The sequence below is a fragment of the Podarcis tiliguerta genome, assembly GCF_965153285.1.
Source record: "Podarcis tiliguerta genome assembly, chromosome: 4".
NCBI lineage: Eukaryota > Metazoa > Chordata > Lepidosauria > Squamata > Lacertidae > Podarcis > Podarcis tiliguerta.
In genome coordinates, this window is record NC_139537.1 from 16,020,487 (window position 1) to 16,044,291 (window position 23,805).

Below are 23,805 nucleotides of genomic sequence, written 5' to 3' on the forward strand. Positions count from 1 at the left end.
GGTATTTCAAGGCTCATTGCAGCTGAAGAAACAATGTTCTCTCGGTAGCAAGCACTGGTCAAACTTTGAGAGTTTCATCTTCTAGCGATTCACCCAGCTGTGTCATCGTAATACAACAGACAACACCATTTCCCCTCCTTTATTTCTGCACTAAACTCAAGAGTTTGGGCTGAACGGAGTCTCCAAATGATCTGAAACCCATTGCGCAAGTTATCACTTGACCGCTCAAGCTTGTGCCGGGCAGGACCAAAGGCCACTTTTTCTCCCAGAGAAAGTGTTTCTCTCAATCTAGTGTTCTTACGAGAGAAGCCACAGATCATTCAACGCAACTGGTCTCTGTGTGAAGCTGCCCTTGTCGATTTGGTTTGGGAACGGCAACCTGGGCAGAATGCCACAGCTGGGCTACTTACTGCAGAATAGCTCAGTTGGCAGAGCACAAGGCTCTTAATCTTAGGGTCGTGGGTTCCAACCCCACGCTGGGCAAAAAGGTTGCCGCGGGTTGGACTAGATGACCCTCTGGTCCCCTTCTACAATTCTATGACCCATTCACACACATGTAACACCTTTCCTGGAGATGCTGCACAAGTTATCAACTTGCTCCCCAGCCAACTTTAAGGTTCTGATATGAGTTGCTGCAGGGATGCGGGTGGCACTGTGGGTTAAACCACAGAGCTTAGGACTTGCCGATCAGAAGGTTGGCGGTTCGAATCCAGTCCAGTCGCGGACGACTCTGGGGATGCGGCGCTCATCTCGCTTTACTGGCCGAGGGAGCCGGCGTACGGCTTCCAGGTCATGTGGCCAGCATGACTAAGCCGCTTCTGGCGAACCAGAGCAGAGCACAAAAACGCTGTTTACCTTCCCACTGGAGTGGTACCTATTTATCTACTTGCACTTTGACGTGCTTTTGAACTGCTAGGTTGGCAGGAGCAGGGACCAAGCAACGGGAGCTCACCCCGTTGCAGGGATTCAAACCGCCGACCTTCTGATTGACAAGCCCTAGGCTCTGTGATTTAACCCACAGCGCTACCCGCGTCCCTTAAAAGTGGCATAACAGAGTTTAAAAAATATGGGGTGGCTGTGACCTTAGGTATGATGGCTGAAAGAGAATTATTTCGATTTCCTAAGCATCAATTTCACAGCTTCTGCAGATCACTAGCTGCCTGGGATTCTGTTGCTAGAAAGCTGTCATAGTCCACATTTCTTAGAACAGAATAACCCAGGGGCCCCCAAACTAAGGCCCGCAGGCCAGATAAGGCCCGAGGGACTTGTTTATCCAGCCCGCGGCGACCCCTGCTGCCCGCTCTTACCAGCGATGCATGGCTGCCCACTTCCAGGTCGGAGGAGCACTGGAAATAGCTTGTGCGCATGCGCAAGCGTTATTTCTGGTGCACACCCAGGTCGCAGGAGGCCCACGCACATGCACACAAGCTATATCCAGTGCTCCTCTGACCCGGAAGTGCGCCGGAAATAGCATGTGCGCCGGAAATAGCATGTGTATGGGCACGCGCTCCAATGCCCTCCGTGCGATCGGCGCTGGAGACACCGGCCTGAGGCGCAGTAAAGTTTGCTGCCCCTTGGAATAACCTGTGGAAGCTTCTAGGGTGGCAGGAAACGATATGGGTTTTCAAAAATAAATAAATAAATCAAAAATCAAATTAAAAGTCTTCTCTGCAAATTAGGACAATCTGCATTGGATAATTTCCCATTTATATTGGAAAATGTTCCGATGCCCTAATGAGTGATCTAATTTGCCGTATTAATTCAGCTTGTAATCTGTAAACGAAGCTTTCAAATGAAGTACCCCGTGTTAATTTTATTTTGCCTCCCTACACCATTAATGTGGTTTAAATGTAGAACGCTTTTCTTGAAATAGGTGCAAAAATCCAGGGACAACAGCAAAGGGGTAATCACCTGAGAAACATTAATTACTCAATTTTTTTTAAATCGGCGGCTAGCAAGTTTGTCTAATATTGTATTTGCAACTGGTATCCATTTCATGGAGAGACAGACACTGCCATGTTCACGGACCACAATAAACTAGGGTTTATCACCATTTGTTGTGAACTAGCATGGTATAAGGCTGGGTAGCGATCCTGCTTTTTTAAAAGGGAGCAACAACCAACTATCCTAGGCTCAGACATCAAAGGAAGACAAGCTTAATTGTGGCTTCCTGCATAGAATCACAGAACTGCAGAGTTGGAAAAGACCACCAGGACCATCGAGTCCAACCCCCTGCAATGCAGGAATCTTTTTGGCCTATGTGGGGCTCAAACCCACAACCCTGGGATTAAGAGTCTCATGCTCCACTCAGTGAGCTATCCATTGTCAGTTCATTCCACTTCTGCCACAGGAAGAGCCAAGCAGGGTCCACCAGTAGGCAGGGTTTGAAATTAGCAGGCGCCAGGCGCATTTCACGCCTAAAGATCCTCCATTTGCAAGTACCTACGAAAGTCAGGGTGCCATTTTTTGGCGCCTGGCTGACACTCAAGGATTACTGAAATGTATGTGCTCTGAAGCTTCAAAGTACAGTGGTACCTCGGGTTAAGTACTTAATTCATTCTGGAGGTCCGTACTTAACCTGAAACTGTTCTTAACCTGAAGCACCACTTTAGCTAATGGGGACTCCTGCTGCTGCTGCGCTGACGGAGCACGATTTCTATTCTCATCCTGAAGCAAAGTTCTTAACCCGAGGTGCTAATTCTGGGTTAGCTGAGTCTGTAACCTGAAGTGTATGTAACCTGAAGTGTATGTAACCTGAAGCGTATGTAACCCGAGGTACCACTGTATATGTTAAGGATAGACAATACGTTAAGGAGTTTAAGAATAAAGAGTAAGAGTGTTTTGAAAACTGAAGTACGGTACCAATTTTTTTTATTGCAAAACACCAAATTAAACATGTATTAACAAATTCTGTTTAAAATGTGATATGAACAATTTGTCACTTATGTTAATTGTGTATTAGTTCATGCTTATCAAAATAATAAATAAAAAGTGTTTTGCCGACTTCCCCCCAAAATTGGCGACTAGACATTCTGTTTTGGCACCCACAACCCAGGTCCCAGGAGCCATTTGGCTCCTAGCTTTTCTGTCTCAGTTTCTAACACTGCCTGTGTGTTTGCTCATAACCAGAAAACCATGGTTAGCCAGTAACCCTGGCTTATTGTGCTGTGCAAACATGACCACTCTGCCACAAGTATGAACCTGTACTTTTAGAGCAGCAGGAATGTCCATTTTATTCATACAGGTACATTCCACACCAGAAAATATCCAACTACAGTGGATGCTTGGGTTGTGAACATGATCCGCGCAGGATGCACATCCGCAACCCGCAGTGCCGCATCTGCGCACACGCGGATTGCGATTCAGTGCAAAAGCGCAATTTAGTGCTTCTGCGCATGCTCGACTGCCGAAACCCAGAAGTAACCCATTCTGGTACTTCCATGTATCGGCGGTCCGTATCTCGAAAAAACGCAACCTGAAGCATCTGTAACCCAAAGTATGACTGTAAGAGGAAGTGTGCCTCTCAAGGAGGCTCGTGGCCATGTGCCAGAAATCACTAATGCCAGAAGCACAACTGCCGCACGTTCAGAAAGAAGAAGAAGAGAAGAAGAGTTTGGATTTGATATCCCGCCTTTCACTCCCTTTAAGGAGTCTCCAAGCGGCTAACATTCTCCTTTCCCTCCCCCCCCCCAACAAACACTCTGTGAGGTGAGTGGGGCTGAGAGACTTCAGAGAAGTGTGACTGACCCAAGGTCACCCAGCAGTTGCATGTGGAGGAGCGGAGACTCGAACCCGGTTCCCCAGATTACGAGACTACCGCTCTTAACCACTACACCGCACTGGCTGCACCTCTGCATCATGCTTGCAAACGAGCAACTAGGGTATGAATCAGCCCAGCAAAACAAATCTTTTCTCACCTTAGGCACTTGAAGATGTTAAAGTTAGCACTTCTTTCTCGTAAATACTTGATAACCCAACAGCATGGACAGCAAGTGGCACAGACAGTGGAGTTAGCAAGATTGCAATTTGATTGCCCTGTACCGGAGCCTGTCGCTGGCTGAGCCACACAACACTAAGGCAAACAAGAGAATCTGACTGATTATAAGGAAAATACCTATTGATCAACGATTGCCTACAATTCAACCCCGGTAATTGCATTCTGCTCCTCTAAATTCCCCTGGTGAGGAGAAACTGGAAAGGGCTGAGAAGCACGCAGCCGCTCTCTGACAAAGAGATTGGGCTGGTATATGGTAATATACAGTGGTACCTCAGGTTAAGTACTTAATTTGTTCCGGAGATCCGTATTTAACCTGAAACTGTTCTTAACCTGAAGCACCACTTTAGCTAATGGGGCCTCCTGCTGCTGTCGCGTGGCCAGAGCACGATTTCTGTTCTCATCCTGAAGCAAAGTTCTTAACCCGAGGTACTATTTCTGGGTTAGCGGAGTCTGTAACCTGAAGCGTCTGTAACCCGAGGTACCACTGTACTGGCTGTCAGGCAGGGATTCTACAACATGGATTTCCTACATGATCAGGGAATCCAGCATCATAAAGCTGCGGTCAATTGAATGCAGAAGTGAAAGCCTATGAACTCTTCACGCACTGAGGGAACAGCCAGACACAGGCAGAGACCTCAGATGATACAGGTAGTCAGTAGCTTTCTGTTTAAGCGTTAGACATATTTAAAGAATATATTGTCTTGTGATATTATAGAATTGAACAAATCAGCCGTTTTGAGTGGCATAACCTTTTTGAGTCAAAGGGAAATAAAATATGTAGCTTGTATTCACCCGAGAGGTCTCCTAGCAAACCTAGTTGACTCTTAAATGTCTTAATTTCTTCATTTGCAGTACAGTGGTGCCCCGCAAGACGAAATTAATTCGTTCTGCGAGTTTTTTCGTCTTGCGAAGCACCAATGTGTATTGACGGTTTCCCATAGGAATGCGTTGGCGGTTAAAAAAAAAAGGCGCAAGACGTTTCGTCTTGCGAAGCAAGCCCATAGGGAAATCCGTCTTGCGAAGCAGCTCAGAAAATGAAAAACTCTTTCGTCTTGCGAGTTTTTCGTCTTCCGAGGCATTCGTCTTGCGAGGTACCACTGTACAAATTTGATGTACTGTGCTTTTTCTTCTGAGAAAATGGCCATAGAGAGCCCAACCCCTCACCATATCTCCACAACAGTATAACTTCCCTGAGAACATTGGATACAAATTCAATAAATAATAATATTAATAACGAAAGTTTGAAATGCGGGAGGGCTGTGACCAGCTGACCGGTGCGCCTGATCATAGAATTGCAGCATTGCAACCCCAAGGGCCATCTAGTCCAAACCCCCCGCAATACAGGAATCTCTTGCCCAAAATGGGACTCGAACCCACAACCCGGAGATGAAGAGTCTCCTGCTCTATTGACTGAGCTATCCAGCCACAGCATATGCACGGGTTGCCTCTAAGGACATGACATGCAAGTTTGAAAAAAAGCTGCGTGAGCTTGAGAAGGTCCCTTACACCAGGTTCAACCTAGCTCAGTTTGAGGGCATCTTTCCATGGATATTGACAGAGGACTTCCCCACTTCTCCCATCTGAGCTCCTTTCAACTCATGATATGAGTGATTCGAAGCTGGGACCTCTTGCATGCAAACCTGGTGTTTTACCACTAAGCTACATGCATCTCCTTGCCCGAGATCCTTCTGAAATATCTTGATGCCTCTTGAGCTTCTCTTTCAGCGTGGATTAAATTGTTTCCCCACTCAGTTTTCTTATAAAATCCCATTTTCTGCCCGCTAATTGTATTTCCACCCCCTCGCTCCCCACCTTGGTTTCATATTAAGTTGTCCCCCTTCCCCAAGTGCTACCTATTAGCCAGCCTTCCACAATTTTTTTTGAAACTGCTAATCTCATGGTTTCTGCGGCTCCCGCCCAGCGTAGACTCTCCCCCTCTTAATTTTGTTTAGACTTCGATTTTAGACTTCGATTTCTTGCCTTTCATCTCCTATATATATATTTCGACCCTCCCTCCCACTTTCAACTTTCATCCTCTCCCAGGAAAGGCGCTTGTACCTCTTTGCTTTTAGTGAAACTCATTTGCATTCTTGAGACTCATTGTTTATGGCAGAAGACTAGTAATTTCCGAATAAAGCGTTCCCTTTTCTCTCTCTCCCGACACCTCGCGCCCTCCAAAGGCTTTGCTCAAATTTTTCTCTGTTTGCACAAAGAAATCGCAAAGAATAAAGAGCGGTACTAGATTTTATTTATCTTATTTTCAAAAGGGTAAGGAGGGGGAGAAGCGGTCTTCCGCCTCAATCAATGTGCCAGAAGCTTTGTCACTGGGAAAGTAGGAATGTAATAACTCTCAGTCCGCATGCTCCCCAAATGATTTGATAGGGGTGGGAGCAATGCTGGAATATTTCCCCCCAGTTTTGGCTTCCGTGTTTTCATCCTGAGTTTGGGTTTGGAGAGTGGTAAAATTTGGGCCCATTAGCTAAAGTGGTGCTTCAGGTTAAGCACAGTTTCAGGTTAAGAACGGACCTCCGGAACGAATTAAGTACTTAACCTGAGGTACCACTGTATTAGAAACTCAAGATATAGGAGCTAGGTGCCAAATGGCTTCTTCAACCAAGGTTATAGTTGCCAAAGCGGAATGTCTACCTCAGGGGTTGGCAAGGTTTACCTCGCCTGGGCCGGTTCACTCCAGCGGAGATACCTCTGTGGGCCAGATTTTGCACGCGTGGCCGCAATTTCCGGCGTCTGCGCAGACGCAATATCCGGCACCACAGAAGCGAGTCCCTGTGCCACGCTGCACCAGTTTAGCGTAGCGCGTGGGGACTCGCCTAGCAGGCGGCTCGGTTGAGGGGCGGCCCGTGGGCCGGTTAAACGACCCCCGTGGGCCACTTGTGGCCCATGGGCCTTAGGTTGCCTACTCCTGGTCTAGTTGCCATTTGGGGGCTAGATGGCTTGAAAGTCTTGTTTTCCAAATGATGGACTGACTGTAATTGATTCTAAGTGAAACATCTGGCTGGTTCAGATGATAACTTTGAGCTAGGTTAAGAGCTTTGAGAACTTAAAGAAGGAAAGTCACTTGACCCAGTCCACATATAGATTGGCCTATTCCGACCTCTTTTTCTTAATGGTGACTGCTCCTGCTGAGGATGCACAGAAAAAGCATTTTGGTTCCAGAAATTCATCCCGACTGGGCAGATAAAACAGAACTGAGAGATTTCTACAGGATGGGGGTGTTAGTGTGTGAAAACAGTCCAGATCCAATGGTCCCTAGGCATGCACCACCAAACGTTGGTGATGTCGGGAGCAGGATCTTATCTTGGTCACAAGTACAGTGGTACGTCCGGTTGCAGACAGGATCCGTTCCAGAGCTCCGGTCAGTTCCCGAGGTTTTTGCAACCGGAGGTGCCTGTTCTGCGCATGTGCGCAGCACGGTAGAGCGCTTCTGCGCATGCGGCGAACCCTGGAAAAATACTTCCGGGTTTGCCGCATGCGTATCACGAAGGATACGTAACCAGAGGTGCTCATAAGTAGAGGCACCACTGTAGTCAAAAGGCAGGTGCAAAATATGCCTGGTGCCTGCTGACAGCCATCCAGAATCCGCTTACAAAAAATCTAAAGAAGAATAGTCTGCAGCTTTCAGAGGCAGTAAACTCTACTGAGCAACTCGTGCAATCAGAGAGTTCTTGTCATTTGAACCTGCTGGTTTGGTTCCTAACCAGTGCCGGATTTATGTACAGTGGTACCTCGGGTTACAGACACTTCAGGTTACAGACTCCGCTAACCCAGAAATAGTACCTCGGGTTAAGAACTTTGCTTCAGGATGAGAACAGAAATCATGCTCCGGAGGCGTGGCGGCAGTGGGAGGCCCCATTAGCTAAAGTGGTACCTCAGGTTAAGAACAGTTCCAGGTTAAGAACTGACCTGTGGTACGAGTTATACCACTGTATAAGCTAAACAAGCTATAGCTTAGGGCAGGGGTCTGCAACCCGCGGCTCCGGAGCCGCATGTGGCTCTTTTACACCTTTGCCGTGGCTCCGGGGCAGATACTAGCGAGGGGAGGAGGCGCATTGTGCGCCCCGACACTCCCCACTGTGGCGGGCGCTGTACTGGCTGTGACGTCGCATGGGGGTGGTGCGTGCGTTAGTCACGAAGCGTCCCGACGTCACCTTCCCACCTGCTGTCAGATCGGAGGGCAGCGGCGCACATGCTTTAAATGTCGCAATGGTTTTGTGGCTCCCAGGTGTTTTTTTTCTTCGGAAACATGTCCAAGTGGCTCTTTTTGTCTTAAAGGTTGCAGACCCCTGGCTTAGGGCCTCACTCGATTGGGGGCCCCAAAAAAATTTAAAGGGGGGAAAAACTGGATGTACATTTCCAAAATATAAGATAAAAAACAAATTACTTTGATAAAATACAAATTTTGTTATGTGCAAATGGCTTTAGATACCGATTAGGTCCATAAATTACCATATAGCATATATTCCACACACAAAACAGTGACAATTTGTTGTTGACAAAGGACAGCTGGAGATATAAAGGGCCCCATTACCTTCAGTAGCATAGGGCCTCATCAAAACTAAATCAGGCCCTGTTCCTACCCATGACAGAAAACAAGATTTGCTCCACCTTCTGAGCCAGGCTTTCACATACATGAGAAACACTATCTTCTGACCTCTTCACCAGACTAAACATACCCAGTGCTCCTTATGGAACTCCCATCTCCCGATCCATCACCAACTATGACAAACTCTCCTGAACATGTTCCAGTGCATCAATATTTTTATGAAACAGCAGCACCCAGAAGAGGGGGCAATACCCCAAGTGGCAAGTGGTTTTAACAAACCATAATTGAGACGAGACACAACTTAGGGTTTCATCCAGACCCTAAACGGCAGGAAGTGGAAGCTTCCAATTTCCTCCTTGCGGCCAGGGCAGCACAAAAGCTGAAGGGGCACTTCTGATTTCATAGAATTGTAGAGTTGGAAGGGACACATTGGTTCATCTAGTCTGACCCCCTGTAAGGCATGAATCTTCAGTATATGCAAAAATCCACAATAGGCTTACCAAGAAGAGGATGTATGTCTATATGGGCACAAAATACGTGCACCAGCTCTGCCTAAGTTTAAGTTAGACCATTGGCCCACAGATCCCAGAGATACTTACATAAACAGGTGGTGGCTATTCAAGGTCTCAGGCTGCGATGTTTTCCAGCCTTGTTGCTTGGGATCTCGGCACAAACGTTAAAGCATTTCCCTTACGGCTTTTTTGCAAAACACGCCTGCACACACAGTCCCCGTCTACTTTGCTTAAACCTGCCACAGAATTTATCCCTCCTCCCTGCCAGTCTCTGATAATCTTATCCGTTTAGAAAGAAACTTTTTAAGCCTGCAGATTAAGGATTTATTTGATAATTCCATGCAGCTGGTTCTATGAAGTTTGTTAGCAGAAGGGGGGGGGGGAGAGAGAAAGGAACTGCAGACTTTGGCTCATTGTAGAACAGAGTTTGATGGGCCAATAGTCTGAAAATGCATAAGGCAGCTTCCTGGTGTTCTAAGAGTAACTAAAATGATAGAAAGATTGGAGTGTCTTCCCTGAGGGAAAGATTATAAAGCATCTGTGAGCTTGGGGGGGGGAAATGCGTCTGAAAGGAGATAGGGCAGAGATCTGTAAGATTAACAATGGCATTGAACGCAGAAATTATTTCTCCCTTCTCTAACCGTAAAAAATTGGTTCGCTCATTGAAGCTGGTCGACAATGGACTCAGGACTTAATGGATGACTTTCACATTACGGATAGGGGACCTATGGCACTCACTGCCACAAGATGCAGTTGGTGGTCTCCCTGACAACTCTTGGCACCCTTAAACTACAGTTCCCAGCATTCCCACGACTTTCCAAAGTATATAATGCCCGGAAACTTGCCATTCGTCCCCCTTCCTCTGCCCGTAGATTCTGATGGCTCTCCTGCGATCGCTTCTCGCTATAGGCATGATGACAGCCATCGAGAGGCTAATTTATTTCCAAAATAACTCATAAGCTCAAGCCCGTCTGGAAGCCCTCAGCGCTGCAGGCAACCGCAACAGCTCTCGGCACAATTGGTTTTGGCACGGCATCCTAGAACAGCACGCGAGGAGCTCCGTGACGTGCCGAGGGAAATGTTCTTGCGCAGAGAGGAATGATTGAATCTAAACAAAGAGGGAGACCCATGGGAGGGGAGATTGCCAGACGCTTTTACCCACGTACGAACCAACTGCTAGGCACCGCATCCTGGACAGACCCCACTCAGAGAGTTTACAATCCACGCTAAACAGAAGGCAGGGGAGAGGAGTTAAGGATTAACAAAACGTGTTAACCAGATGGCTACGGAGATGCGGGCGAGCTGCAGATGGCTGAAACACAGCCGTGCTGAAGAACTGGGCCAAGTTGGTCTTAATTAACTTATCTAATTTGCTACGGTAGCGACGGTCATTGGTCTCGAAGTTTTGTTTTTTAAGGAAGCCACGAGGCTCGTGCTTGATTTGTTTATCAGCGGCTACGGGCCAAGAACGGAGAGTGTGCCGTGCTTTCGCCAAGATCCTGCCTGGCCACTGGGAGAACATGATTCTGGAGAACGTGAGCCACTGGCCTGATCCAGCACAGAACTCTACTTACGTTCCAAAGTGAAGCAGTAGCCACCAGCCGCTTCAGATATCTCAGAGACATCTCTTTCCTTGACCCACAAGACTCGCCACTGTCACTGATGCTTTGATAATACTGTTCACGATTGGATCTCTGCTTTTCTCCAGCATCCGCTCCAGAACTAATTTCGGGGGGGGGTGCAGGGGGAGGATGGGGGGAAGCCCCCACTTCACAAGCAAAAGTCCTTGCACAGGGGTTCCACTGTCCTTAGTCAGGGATTCAACTGATGCACAAAGCTAAGAGGCCCACCTGTTGCCCTGCTCACTATGGCCTCTGGCCATGCCCACCTCTGACATGACATGTAGCCTCTAGAAGATAGATAGATAGATGATAGATAGATGATAGATAGATAGATAGATAAACTTTATTCGCATTAGCCAACGGCCATAGCAACATAAAACAAGCAATATATACAAATACAAAAAGACAGCAGTGGGTAAAAAGGGGAATCAAATGACCAAGGTTATCGTTCAGATAAAGGTAAAGGGACCCCTGACCATTAGGTCCAGTCGTGACCGACTCTGGGGTTGCAGCGCTCATCTCGCTTTATTGGCTGAGGGAGCCGGCGTACAGCTTCTGGGTCATGTGGCCAGCATGACTAAGCCACTTCTGGAGAACCAGAGCAGCGCACGGAAACACCGTTTACCTGCCCACTGGAGCGGTACCTATTTATCTACTTGCACTTTGACGTGCTTTCGAACTGCTAGGTTGGCAGGAGCAGGGACCGAGCAACGGGAGCTCACCCCGTCACGGGGATTCGAACCGCTGACCTTCTGATCATCAAGTCCTAGGCTCTGTGGTTTAACCCACAGTGCCACCCGCGTCCCTTAGTGGCCCTTAATCTCACTGCACCCTCGATAAACCTAGCAACCTTTGCTGTTGTCTGATCATTTTGATCTGATAAAAGAAAGAACAATGTGGCCTCAGATGGGCGGCCTGGGATGGTAAGAGTGGGGTAATGATCTCATGTGAAGTAATGTGAGGGCGATCTGGCTGCGACATCTATCACCCCATTGATCACCAGGGTTGATTCGGTTGATCTGGCTGGCTAGGCAGGTGTCTCCTTCCTCCCTCACCGCTCCATGTGCGTACATCCCGAAGCTGCGCGCTTGATGGAAGAGGACGACCATCCCAGATAGAAGGAGTGGCCTCTAGAAGGTTTCCCACAAGGGAATGCAGCCCTCAGCCTCGAAAATGGTTCCTGTGTTTTAATGGCACTCACCACCTGAGTTTGCTGATAGGACTGTCTCAGACTGGTTGGATGCAGAGTTATGATGGGAGGAACCAGCAAGGGAAGAAGGTTCAGATCCTGGGAAGTGGTGGTGAGGTGACGATGAGCGGTCAGAGGGAGAAGGCTGGGGAGTGGAGGTGTCAGAAGCTGAAGAGGTAACGGGGTTTAGTGAGCAAGAAGAGGCTGTGGCAGAGGGAAGTGCGAAATCAGAGGTAGAAAAGGAAGCAGAAGAGGAGGGAGGCCAAGAAGCAGAGATGGGTCCAGCTGGTGAAGAAGACAGGGTTTCTCCCCTTCCTGCTGTAACAAGCTCCCTTCCCACCTGGTCTCGCAGAACCAGAAGGGGACATCAGCAATATCATCGGCAGGCAAGCCAAAATGCATTGGAACAGGACTTTGGGTTTGGAGCTTGGCTACCAAATGGTGGTGTTCAGGGCAATCCTGACATCTCCACCGACTGGAGTTGCCTGCCTGCGGATGCTTGGATCTGGGCCGTTTTCACACACTAGCAGCACATCCTGCAGAATTCTACCCATGATGTTTTATTTGCGCAATCAGAACAAATTTCAGGAACCAAAAAGTCGTATTGAAAACGTCAATTAGACATTCTGTTTTGGCAACTGTAACCCTGGTTTCAGGAGCCATTTGGCGCCTATACCTGAGTTTCTAACACTGAACACACTTCTTTGCTGCGATGCCTACCGCCCTATCGTAGATACAGAGCCCAGAAGAATGAGTTCAGCAACTCCAATAGGGCACCTACAGGTATTGTCCTTATCTGGGATGCCTACAGCAAAGGGGAGACTGCACTTCACTGCGTCTACCTGAGCACAGCACCTCCTTTGCATGCCTCTTTCATCTAGGGGCAAGAAGATCCCATTTCGTCGTCTCAGAGCCTGACGCATGACAAACACTTCTAGGTATGTTCCCGCCAGCAAGCTAACCGGGGCCTTGAGTGTTTGAAAAAGTAATTACATTGCTTAGCCCACATCTTGTTTTGCTCATTCCACCACAATAACAGTCCTTGCATTTCCAAGCACACACAAGCAGCGCCCGACTAAGTGACTGGGAGGGTAGATCAGGCACATTCCACTTATGCCTTCCCTCTCTGATGCTTCAGGAACACACAGCGGTCCAAAGGCAACAGAAGCACAAGGCGGCTGGTTAGAGCTACTCCCCGTTTTTAGTACAGGGGAAAAAAAATTGGGTTCCTGAAATTCATTCTGATAAAACATCACAGGCAGACAGAATTCCACAGAATGTGGTATTATTTCTAACCTGGCGCCCACATCTCCATCATCTGGAGGTTCATGCATACCAAGATCCTTGGATCTTGACTGTTGCAAGTTGCCTACAGCCAGGTGCAAAAGGCGCCAGGCTAATTTCCAACACTGAATCCAGCCTACGGGAGCCTTCTGGCGGCTCCATCGCTGCAAGAAGTGAGGTTACAGGGAACTGGGCAGAGGGCCTTCTCAGTAGTGGCACCCGCCCAGTGGAACGCCCTCTGGGTCAAGGAGATAAACGATTATTAGGACCTTCCATAGACATCTGTATCAGGAGGTTTTTAATGGTTGATGTTTTACTGTGGTTTTAGGATTTGTTGGGAGAAGCCCAGAGTGGCTGGGGCAACCCAGTCAGATGAGCAGCATATAAATAATGTATATTATTATTATTATTATTATTATTATTATTATTACTACTACTACACAGGCTGTGCATGTGTTGTCATACACCTGGCAGTCAACGCTAGACAGCTGCTGCATTCAACTTGATGGGCTGCAAGTTGTGTAAGTCAAATCCTAAGCCACTATGTAACCCAAGTGGACCAAATCATATTTCCTTTTCAGATCTAAAGCACTGAGCCACATCTTTCAAGTTTATGAGTTCAAGAGACACTTAATCTCCCGGATAGTATCAACCTCCAGTTCAAAGGAAGCATCCAACAACAGATGGAATTGGCGCTACTGACAAGATCACTCCTCCAGACATTAAAAGCCCGCAAGGACTCGTGTTCGCCCAACAGGCCGGATGTTTTGCGATGGGCTTTTGGCACAACTAAAGTATTATTGGGGCGGGTGGGTAAGATCTGTTAATATTAAGGAAGTGTGCGATTTACAAAAAGAAAAAAAGAAGGGCTCTTTTTTCATTTGTGCATTGTAGCTGTCAAACTCGGAATATTTTTTAAAAGGAGAGAAAGTTGTACATTAAACTTGGCTCAATAAACAATTCACATCTGTGCCCTCTTCGAACTGCCAAACTGTGCCTAGAAACTCAAGCAAAGCTGTACTGCTCACATTAAGAGCGGATTATCCTGCCAATTATTAGGGTTCTCCTTTTAATAATCTCCCGACATTCTTTAGGAGGCTGTGTTAATATGAGCCTTCTGATCCCCCCCCCCTTTTTTTTTCCTTTTCAATTACAACAATTCTGGCGGTTTAGGACATTTAATTCTTAAAGCCTAACAATGGAGCTCTCTTTTTCTTTCCCAAGTACGCCCCGCTTAATCTCTTCAAAGCACTTAAGAACTATTTTCGGACGACGGCAACTGTACCACCAAACAGCTAAAGAGCAGATCTACGCACGCTTGCTAGATTAGCAACCTCATCTTAAGCAACGGGTCTGGAACGCAGGATGCTATCTTAGACAGAGTTGGACCTTTAGTTTATCTGGCTCAGTACCGTCCACACTGAGTGGCAGTGACTCTTCTGGGTTTCAGGCGGAGGGACATCCCCAGCCACAGCTGAAAAGGCTAAGGAATGAGCCTGGGTCCTTCTGCTTACAAGAAAAATGCTTTGCCACCAATGTTCTCCAACATCTAGAAGTTCTCCAACATCTTCACCAATCTGTGGCTCTTCGGTTGCTTTTTTAAGACTATAATCCCCATGCTGGGTGGGCCTGATGAGAGGTGTAGTCCAAAACAGCTGGAAGAACTCACTGCCCCCTTGGCCATGAGATGCCTACATTTTTTTTGCCCTTGAAAATTACAGAGTGCTGAAACAGGAAGTTGGAAGAGTGACCCTCTTTCCCACTTCCTTTTACAACTCTATGTGCTTTCCAAGGCTCAGGTTAATTCTACGGGATCTTATACTCAGAGCTCTTGAAAAAGCAAAGGGAGCACGTACACATTTTCGCTGTTTTTGGGGGGAGAGGGGAGAGTAGAGAACAAAGGGAGTGGTGCCCACAAACCTTAAATGTTTGGAAACCCCTGAAGCACTGAGAACAATGGGCCAATGATCTGACTCGGTTGCAATGTTCAAAATGCAATTACAGTGGTACCTTGGTTTACAACCATAATCTGTTCCGGAAGTCCGGTTGTAAACCAAAACTGGTTGTGACCCAAGGCGCGCTTTCACCAACGGGGCCTCCAAAAAGAATTGGTCGTAATCCCCCCCAAAAATGGGTTGTACAGTGGTACCTCAGGTTACATACGCTTCAGGTTACAGACTCCACTAACCCAGAAATATTACCTCAGGTTAAGAACTTTGCTTCAGGATGAGAACAGAAATCGTGCTCCGGCGGTGCGGCGGCAGCAGTGGGGGGCCCCATTAGCTAAAGTGGTGCTTCAGGTTAAGAACAGTTTCAGGTTAAGAACAGACCTCCGGAACGAATTAAGTACTTAACCTGAGGTACCACTGTAGTACAAACTGACAGTGAAACAAGGCTAATTCTGTGGAATTTCTTAGGGAAACAATAATTTTAAAAAAGAGGTGAAGAGCGGAATAACATCTTTCAGAAGTTTATTACAAGCCATGGCATATGTGAATTAGTTTACAGACACTGGGGTTCTTTGTGGTACTTAACCTGAGGTACCACTGTAATCCAAAAAAAGGGACACACATTTCAGGGTTTGAAATGGTTGTAATCCAAAACGGTTGCAAACCGAAGTACCACTGTATGTGAAATTCTCTTCCACTTCCAGGCTATAATTAGTTCCGTAGGATCACAATGCCTCAATAAAGGTATAGAAGCAACAGAGTTCCCCTTATGCAATATTTAAAGAGTGAAACCAACCACATGGGCCAACTGTGCAACTGCCCGGGTTGCCAAATATCTACGGGTGCTGGATGCAGCAGCCAGGTAAATGTCTTTGGGAGGGAGTACCTGCCTGCCTCTTAGATTTGCCCATTCCCCCCCCCCCCACATTCTCATTAGCAAATTGTGGGGTTTTTAATCTGTGTTAGTGATGGCAGCCAAGAATCCGAGGGTATTGTTTTCCCCACGTTCCGTAATGTGGAGCCTCACGGGGTGCTAGCCGAATGACTGAAATTAAAAAAGGAAGTGAGAAAAGAGGGTTTGATTAAATCCTGGATCATGGTTAACGTGCTGTTGTCAAGCTGCCCAGCATCCAATAAAACCAGGGCAAGGGAGCCAAGAACCTTAAAGACTCACACTGGTCTTAAAGGCACCACGGCCACATCGTCAGCTCTAGAACATCGTCAATGTGGCACCCTCCAGATGTTTTGGACTACGGTTCCCATCAGCACCAGCCATGGCAAGTTCAAAACATCTGGAGCAGCGATTGTAATTCACCCGGTGACAGGCGCACTTTGCACCCGGCTGTTGGCCATTTGCGACCAAGTGAAGATGCCCAGTATGGCAGCTGACGTCTCCACCATTGGAGGTGAATGCCTGGAGATCCTTGGACCCGGGCTAGAGCAACAAAGCCTGTAGAATTCTACAGTGGTACCTCAGGTTAAGTACTTAATTCGTTCCGAAGGTCTGTACTTAACCTGAAACTGTTCTTAATCTGAAGCACCACTTTAGCTAATGGGGCCTCCTGGAGCCGCTGCACCACCGCAGCACGATTTCTGTTTTCATCCTGTCGCAAAGTTCTTAACCTGAAGCCCTATTTCTGGGTTAGCAGAGTGTGTAACCTGAAGCATATGCAACCTGAAGCGTATGTAACCCGAGGTACCACTGTATCTGTTGTATTTTATCTGCACAATCAGAACGAATTTCAGGAACCTAAAGTCGCCTTGAAAAACACGACTTTCTAGCCGTCTGATCCTAGCCCTGCCCTCTCGAACAACAGGAAGCAAAAGTCTGCTCCGCCTTCTGCCCTTCAGATGTTGAAAAGAGGCTGCGTCTTGGCTCCCTGGCCAACCATCCCCAGATCTCTGAAACGCCCTGCTCCTCAGCTTCCTTCCTGCTGGCAGCTCAGAGCCCTGCCTGTACTTAAAGCTTTATAAAGTATCCAGTGCCAGGTTTACATTCTCTTTGCCTGCCTCCCATGCCTCTCTCACACATAGCCTGAAAAACAGGGACCTGCAGAAGCAATGTCCCACCACACTTTCGGCAAAGGATGGGGAACTTTCGGCCTTCCAGATGCTGAATTTTTGCCCCTTGAAGCTTGCATTTGTTTTATTGGATGCTTTAATGAAAAGCACGGTTGAAAAAGGAAGTGGGATGCCCTTCATCCCTGACTGTTTGCTTGGTCATGCTTAGCTGAGGCTGATGGGAGTTGTAGTTGAAATTAAATCCTTTGAAGACAGAGGTCCTATGGCTAGGTCGGGATGGCATGGGGATGAGGGACCAACTCCCTTCTCTTGCGGGGGCCCAATTAGTGACATTGCCTTCCGTTAGGAGTTTGGGTGTAATCCTTGACGCCTCCCTTTCCATGGAGGCGCAAGTTGCAGCAACAGCCAAGGCGACATTTTTCCACCTTCGCCGCATCAAGCAGTTGGTCCCTTACCTTTCCCGCCCCGACCTGGCCACAGTGATCCATGCGACGGTCATCTCCAGGCTTGACTACTGTAATTCGCTCTACACAGGGCTGCCCTTGAAGCTGTCCCAGAAACTCCAGCGGGTACAGAATGCTGCAGCGAGGCTCCTCACGGGGTCTCTGCCATGGGAGCATATTCACCCAGTGCTTTTCAAGCTGCACTGGCTCCCGGTGGAGTACAGGGTCACATTTAAGGTGCTGCTTTTGACCTTTAAAGCCCTTCACGGCCTAGGACCCTCGTACCTACGGGACCGCCTCTCTTGGTATGCCCCACGGAGAGCCTCAAGGTCCATAAATAACAACACCCTAGTGGTCCCAGGCCCTAAGGAAGTTAGATTGGCTTCAATCAGAGCCAGGGCCTTTTCAACTCTGGATCCAGCCTGGTGGAACGCTCTGCCTCATGAGACCAGGGACCTGCAGGATTTGATTTCTTTCCGCAGGGCCTGTAAGACAGAGTTGTTCCGCCTGGCCTTTGGCTTGGAGCCAATTTGATTCCCTCCCTCCCTCTCTTTTTTCTTTTCCTTCTCCTCCTGCAATGAGGCTACATTTTAATATTTTAATGTTCCATTATTTTAATGTTGTATTTTACTTTTGTTTTTAAGTTGTAATCATTCATCTTGCTTTTATTATTGCTTGTAAGCCGCTCTGAGCCCGGCCTTGGCTGGGTATAAATAAAAATTATTATTATTATTATTAGTTCAGCAGCACCTGGAAGGCCAAAGGTTCCTCACACCTGCCTATAGGGAGAGGAGGCAGGTGGAACTTCCATCATGGCTGTGCGAAGAGGGATGGGGGGGCCTGCTGCCACCTCCCCAAACGAAACCAGTTCCCAGCACAATGCAATACAGGTTCCCCAACTGAAAAACATAACGTTGGTACAAAAACACAAGCGGCACGTTAAAAATAACTCTTAGGTCAATGGGAACGCACAAATTCCCTTCTCTTTTCCTGCTGCAGGCTCCCTTCTTTCAAACCAGAATGGGGCAATGCTCAGAGAAGGGGTTGCCTTCTCTACACTGGCTCCCAGTACATTTCCGAGCACAGTTCAAAGTGTTGGTGTTGACCTTTACAGGGAACCAGGCAGAGGGCCTTCTCGGTATAGGCACCCACCCTGTGGAACACCCTCCCATCAGATGTCATAGAGATAAACAACTACCTGACATTTAGAAGACATATGAAGGCAGCCCTGTCCAGGGAAGTGTTTAATGTGTGACATTTTAATGTATTTTTAATCTTTGTTGGAAGCCGCCCAGAGTGGCTGGGGAAACCCAGCCAGATGGGCAAGGTACAAATAAATTATTATTATTATTACTACTACTACTACTATTACTATTGCCAACATAGCACCTATGTGCCCACTGAGGCCATCCCTAATGCCCTCCTGTTACCTACCCCCCCCCCCAGTTGACCAGGGAAGTTTTAAAAGAAGCATTACATTACTGTATAGGCAATAGAACAGGTTGCAGCACCTGTCCAGGTGTGAGAGAGAAGTGGGGTGCATCCACAACAGATTCTCTGGTGTGCAAATGTGCCCATGGGCCGAAAAAGGGTGGCAATGCCCGAATTCAAATCCACACCACAGGAACAATACCTTTCGCACAATAAGTTGATGTAAATCAAGTTGGTGAAAGTTAAGCTGGCAGATCCAAACTCCGTTCAGCAGCGGGGTTGCTTTAGGGTGGCAGAGCCTGGCAGAGGCAAAACAAGCCTTTAAAATAGTGTTTGAGTGACACTGCCCTTTTTGCCGGCTTAAAATTATTATTATTATATTATTACTACTACTACTACATCTGACTGAGTTGCCCCAGCCACTCTGGGGGCTTCCATCATAATATAAAAACACAACTAAACATCAAACATTAAAAACTTCCCTAAATAGGACTGCCTCCAGATGTCTTCTAAAAGTCAGATAGTTGTTTATTTCCTTGACATCTGATGGTAGGGCATTCCACAGGGCGGGCGCCACGACCAAGAAGGCCCTCTGCCTCATTCCCTGTAACCTCACTTCTCACAGTGAGGGAACCGCCAGAAGGCCTTCGGAGCTGGACCTCAGTGTCTGGGCTGAACAATGGGGGTTGCAACGCTCCCTCAGGTATACTGGACTAAGGCCATTTAGGGCTTTAAAGGCTTTGAATTGTGCTCAGAAACGTACTGGCAGGCAGCATAGGTCTTTCAGGACTGGCATTATATGGTCCCAGCAGCCACGCCCAGTCACCAGTCTGGCAGCCGTATTCTGGATTACTTGTAGTTTCTGAGTCACCTTCAAAGGTAGCCGGGGTTGCCAGGTCATGTGACCAAGGGGAAGTGGCTTGGGATCCTGCCTAAGATCCCTCTCAGAACCCTTCACAAACTACGACTCCCAGAATGCTTTGGAGGAACCATGACTGTGTCTCCACCCCCATTGTTTACCCCGGACTCTTAGGTCCAGCTCCGAGGGCCTTCTGGCGGTTCCCTCACTGTTCTCTGTTCCTGCCACCACCTCACATCCCCGAACACCCCCTTTTTTCAGAGCTAGCTTAAGCTGAGCTGGGATTGGGGAAGATAAAGCCCAGCTATTCCAGGAACTTCCTGGCTCAACCCCAAACCCACTCATCCCGGTGTGGAGTTTGCTATAGGATCGCATCCTAAACCACAAAGTTCACTGTGAGAGTTCAGACCAGTCGCTCTTTCCCAGTGTAGCCTACCTCACAGGACTGTTGTTTGGATAAAATGGTAGGAACCATGTGCATTGCCTTGACCTCCTCGGAAGAAAGGGCAGGATATAAATGCAATAAATAAAATCATACACCTTGAGCATAATATTAACCCAAGAAATGCGTGCCCGAGGAATGTCACTGTGTCCAAAGATCAAAAGCAGTTGCCAGTTTCACAGCTACTGGAGCGAAAATGATAAAGCTGTCTTTGGTGTCCCACTAACCTCAACTTGTTGGGCTGTTACGCTGCGACTTCTTCCCCTTTACTCATATTTCTTAGGGCCAGGCTTAATTTAATTTTAAAAGAACTACAGCTCCCAGAGTCTCACGCAGCGCTGCTATATTCATCACCTCTCTTGTTTCAAGTTCTGCTTCCCAAAACTGCACTAAATCTTAAAAGGTATTTAGGATTGCAACGCGACTAGGCGTAACATATGTCGCTGAACATAGCTGGGTTTACTTCCGAGGAAAACAGCCATGAGACGCCCCTGCCCAAGCAAGGTGCAGTCCTGATCTCCGCTCCCCCAAAACACAGCCAAGTCCTACTTTAAAAGGGACCGGGAAAATCGCCCCAGACATGCAACAGCGTCTAGTCCAAAACACGCTGGCGGGGAGAGGGACGGCTCCTCGTTTGATCAGCAGCAAAGCGGCGTTACGTGTACGGTTCTTCCTCTCTTCCCCAATCGGGGCTGGGGAAGTCCTGGCCAAGTTGCGCAGGAAGTTGCAGCCTGCACGACTCCCCATTTCGATCCACACAGCAACTCGTCTCTTGGCGATCCGCTTACTAGGGCGCTTACAAAGCCGAGCAGCTGCGCGTCTGGAAACTGACTTAAAGGGGGGGTGGAGGGAAGGACTAGTCTCCGGGTCGCGATCAGGGCAGCAACTTGATCCGCGACCCCCTTTTAACCCTCTCCTCCCCTCCTCCCAGCTTTAAACACGCCTCTTCCCTTTGCTTTGCAAAGTTTTCAACGGGACTCCCGCCTCTCTCCTTCCTTGCAACCCGAAAGAGGCCTCATCTCGCCCAAACACACTCAACTCTTTCTCTGCCCCCCTCCCCGATTTCCACGCGTTTTGAAACCTCGCGCCACTTTTCCTGCGCCCCCTAGGCTCCCCCTCTAAAAAAAGGAGCTTCAATCCTACCTAACGCACGCTTTTCTTGGAAGGCTCCCCCCTCTTCGCCGGCACCGCGGAACTCCCCGCCGAGTAAACACCGGGGTGAAATCCCGCGCGCGCGCCCTATGCACGAGTTCAGACGACCTTCTACTCTCGAGTAAAGCGCGCCACGTAGTCTCGGGCTACAAACCCAGGCGGCACTTTCCACCCTCCTCCCGGGGCCCGGACTTGGGACCTCCTTTGGCGCAAAGGCTTTGGGGAGGCTTGCAATCGGGTTGTTTTTACGCAGGGCGCAAAGTGCGCTGCTGGGCTCTGCGCGGCTCCTACTCGTGAGTAACCGGCATGCACACGCGCTCCCCTCCCACGACTTACGCCGACTGCGGAATCTACAGCTGGGAAAGAAAGTCCCGGGCAGGCAGCGATCGGGGCTCCGGGTGTCGGGTCTTTGGCTCGTTTTAAAATTTTTGGAGGAGGAGAGAAGAACGGAGATCGCCGCGCTCCTGCAACTTGGCCGCCCCGCCTGGACTCACCACCGGCGCGCACGTGCGGGCGCTCCAGCCGCTTCCCGGCTCGGCTCAGCCCGATGGACGTGGCACAAGCGGCGGCGGCGGCGGTGGCGCAGCTCCTCCCCGGCCCAGGCGCCCAACGCACGAGGCTCCTCCCGGCTCCGCTCGAAGCCGCAAGCGGGACGCCCTCTGCCGAGCGAGCGTCGCCTGCGCCCTCTGCCCAAGCGAGTCCAGCGCTGCGTTGAGCGGCCGCCTGCTCTGGTCTGGCAAGCTTCGCCTCCTCCTGGTTTCCTTGTTGCTCCAAGCGCACGATCGCCAAGTCTCTTTTACTGGAAAGCCTCCGGCGGAAAGCGCGTTTGCGCTCCCCACCAAGATTTAAACTTGCAGGCGATCGATCGCGGTGTGTTAGGCAGAGGGGTGTGATAATGAAGAAGAAAAAACACGCAGGGATTTGATTTGATTTTTTTAGATTCCTGACCCGTCTCTGGTCTCCTCTCACCCACTGGTCTTTATTAAGACATTTCGCGTGAAATGTTAAAGCGGAGGAATAGATTTATTTGTTTTTTGAAGTCCACCCCGCACATTTGAACACAGAACCAACTTCAAAAAGGAACCTGTGAGCAGAGGAAATCAAACGCGGGATCTAAAAATACTTCTGTTCCTTTCGAATTATTTATATCCCGCGTTTTGCCCAAGCAATCAAAGCAGCATGGCACATCCAAATAAAAATATACTAGTAATAAACATATTTAAAAATATAGCGAGGGTTTTTTTGCGGGGGGAGAGCCACCCACAGCTGCAGTAAAAACCAGCCAAGGGGGTGGGGAAGCCTGTTAAAACCACAGAAATTGCTTATAAAATGCTCACGGTAATAAAACAATCTTCTTCATCTTCTTTGCCGAAGGCTCATAGCCAAGTAAGATTGTCTTCCATGAACACCGTCTTAGCGGTGTGTCCAGTAGGTGCAACATGAATCAAAAACTGGGAAGAATGGGAGCTTGTTAGACCTTCCTGGGAAGAGAAGTCCCCTTTAAGTATTCTCTCTTGCTGGTACCTCATATTTATTTTATTTACATCCCAGCATTCTTCCCCAAAGTCAAGGTGATGGGCATGCTTCTACAGTGGTACCTCAGGTTAAGAACTTAATTCATTCTGGAGATCCATTCTTAACCTGAAACTGTTCTTAACCTGAGGTACCACTTTAGCTAATGGGGCCTCCCGCTGCCGCCGCGCCACCGGAGCCCGATTTCTGTTCTCATCCTGAAGCAAAGTTCTTAACCCGAGGTACTATTTCTGGGTTAGTGGAGTCTGTAACCTGAAGCGTCTGTAACCTGAAGCATCTGTAACCCGAGGTACCACTGTTGTTGTTGTTTAGTCGTTTAGCCGTTTCCGACTCTTTGTGACCCCATGGACCAGAGCACGCCAGGCACTCCTGTCTTCCACTGCCTCCCGCAGTTTGGTCAAACTCATGCTGGTAGCTTCAAGAACCCTGTCCAACCATCTCATCCTCTGTCGTCTCCTTCTCCTTGTGCCCTCCATCTTTCCCAACATCAGGGTCTTTTCCAGGGAGTCTTCTCTTCTCATGAGGTGGCCAAAGTATTGGAGCCTCAGCTTCAGGATCTGTCTTTCCAGTGAGCACTCAGGGCTGATTTCCTTCAGAATGGAGAGGTTTGATCTTCTTGCAGTCCATGGGACTCTCAAGAGTCTCCTCCAGCACCATAATTCAAAAGCATCAGTTCTTCAGCGATCAGCCTTCTTTATGGTCCAGCTCTCACTTCCATACATAACTACTGGGAAAACCATAGCTTTAACTATACGGACCTTTGTTGGCAAGGTGATGTTTCTGCTTTTCACTGTACTCCTCCCCATTTT

At 48.4% G+C, this 23,805-nt stretch overlaps 1 protein-coding gene across 2 annotated transcripts in view; it reads right to left on the reverse strand.

Moving 5' to 3' along the window:
• SMCO4 (single-pass membrane protein with coiled-coil domains 4) overlaps positions 1 to 22,052 on the reverse strand; it is a 50,210-nt gene extending 28,158 nt beyond the window's left edge. The window contains exon 1 of one of the 2 annotated variants that reach the window (XM_083436956.1): positions 21,958 to 22,052. The gene's annotated coding sequence lies outside the window, so the exon portion shown is untranslated. Of the gene's footprint in view, positions 1 to 21,799 lie in introns of both variants that reach the window. The other variant, XM_083436957.1, reaches the window with a different exon arrangement.
• Between the last annotated feature and the right edge of the window lie 1,753 nt (positions 22,053 to 23,805).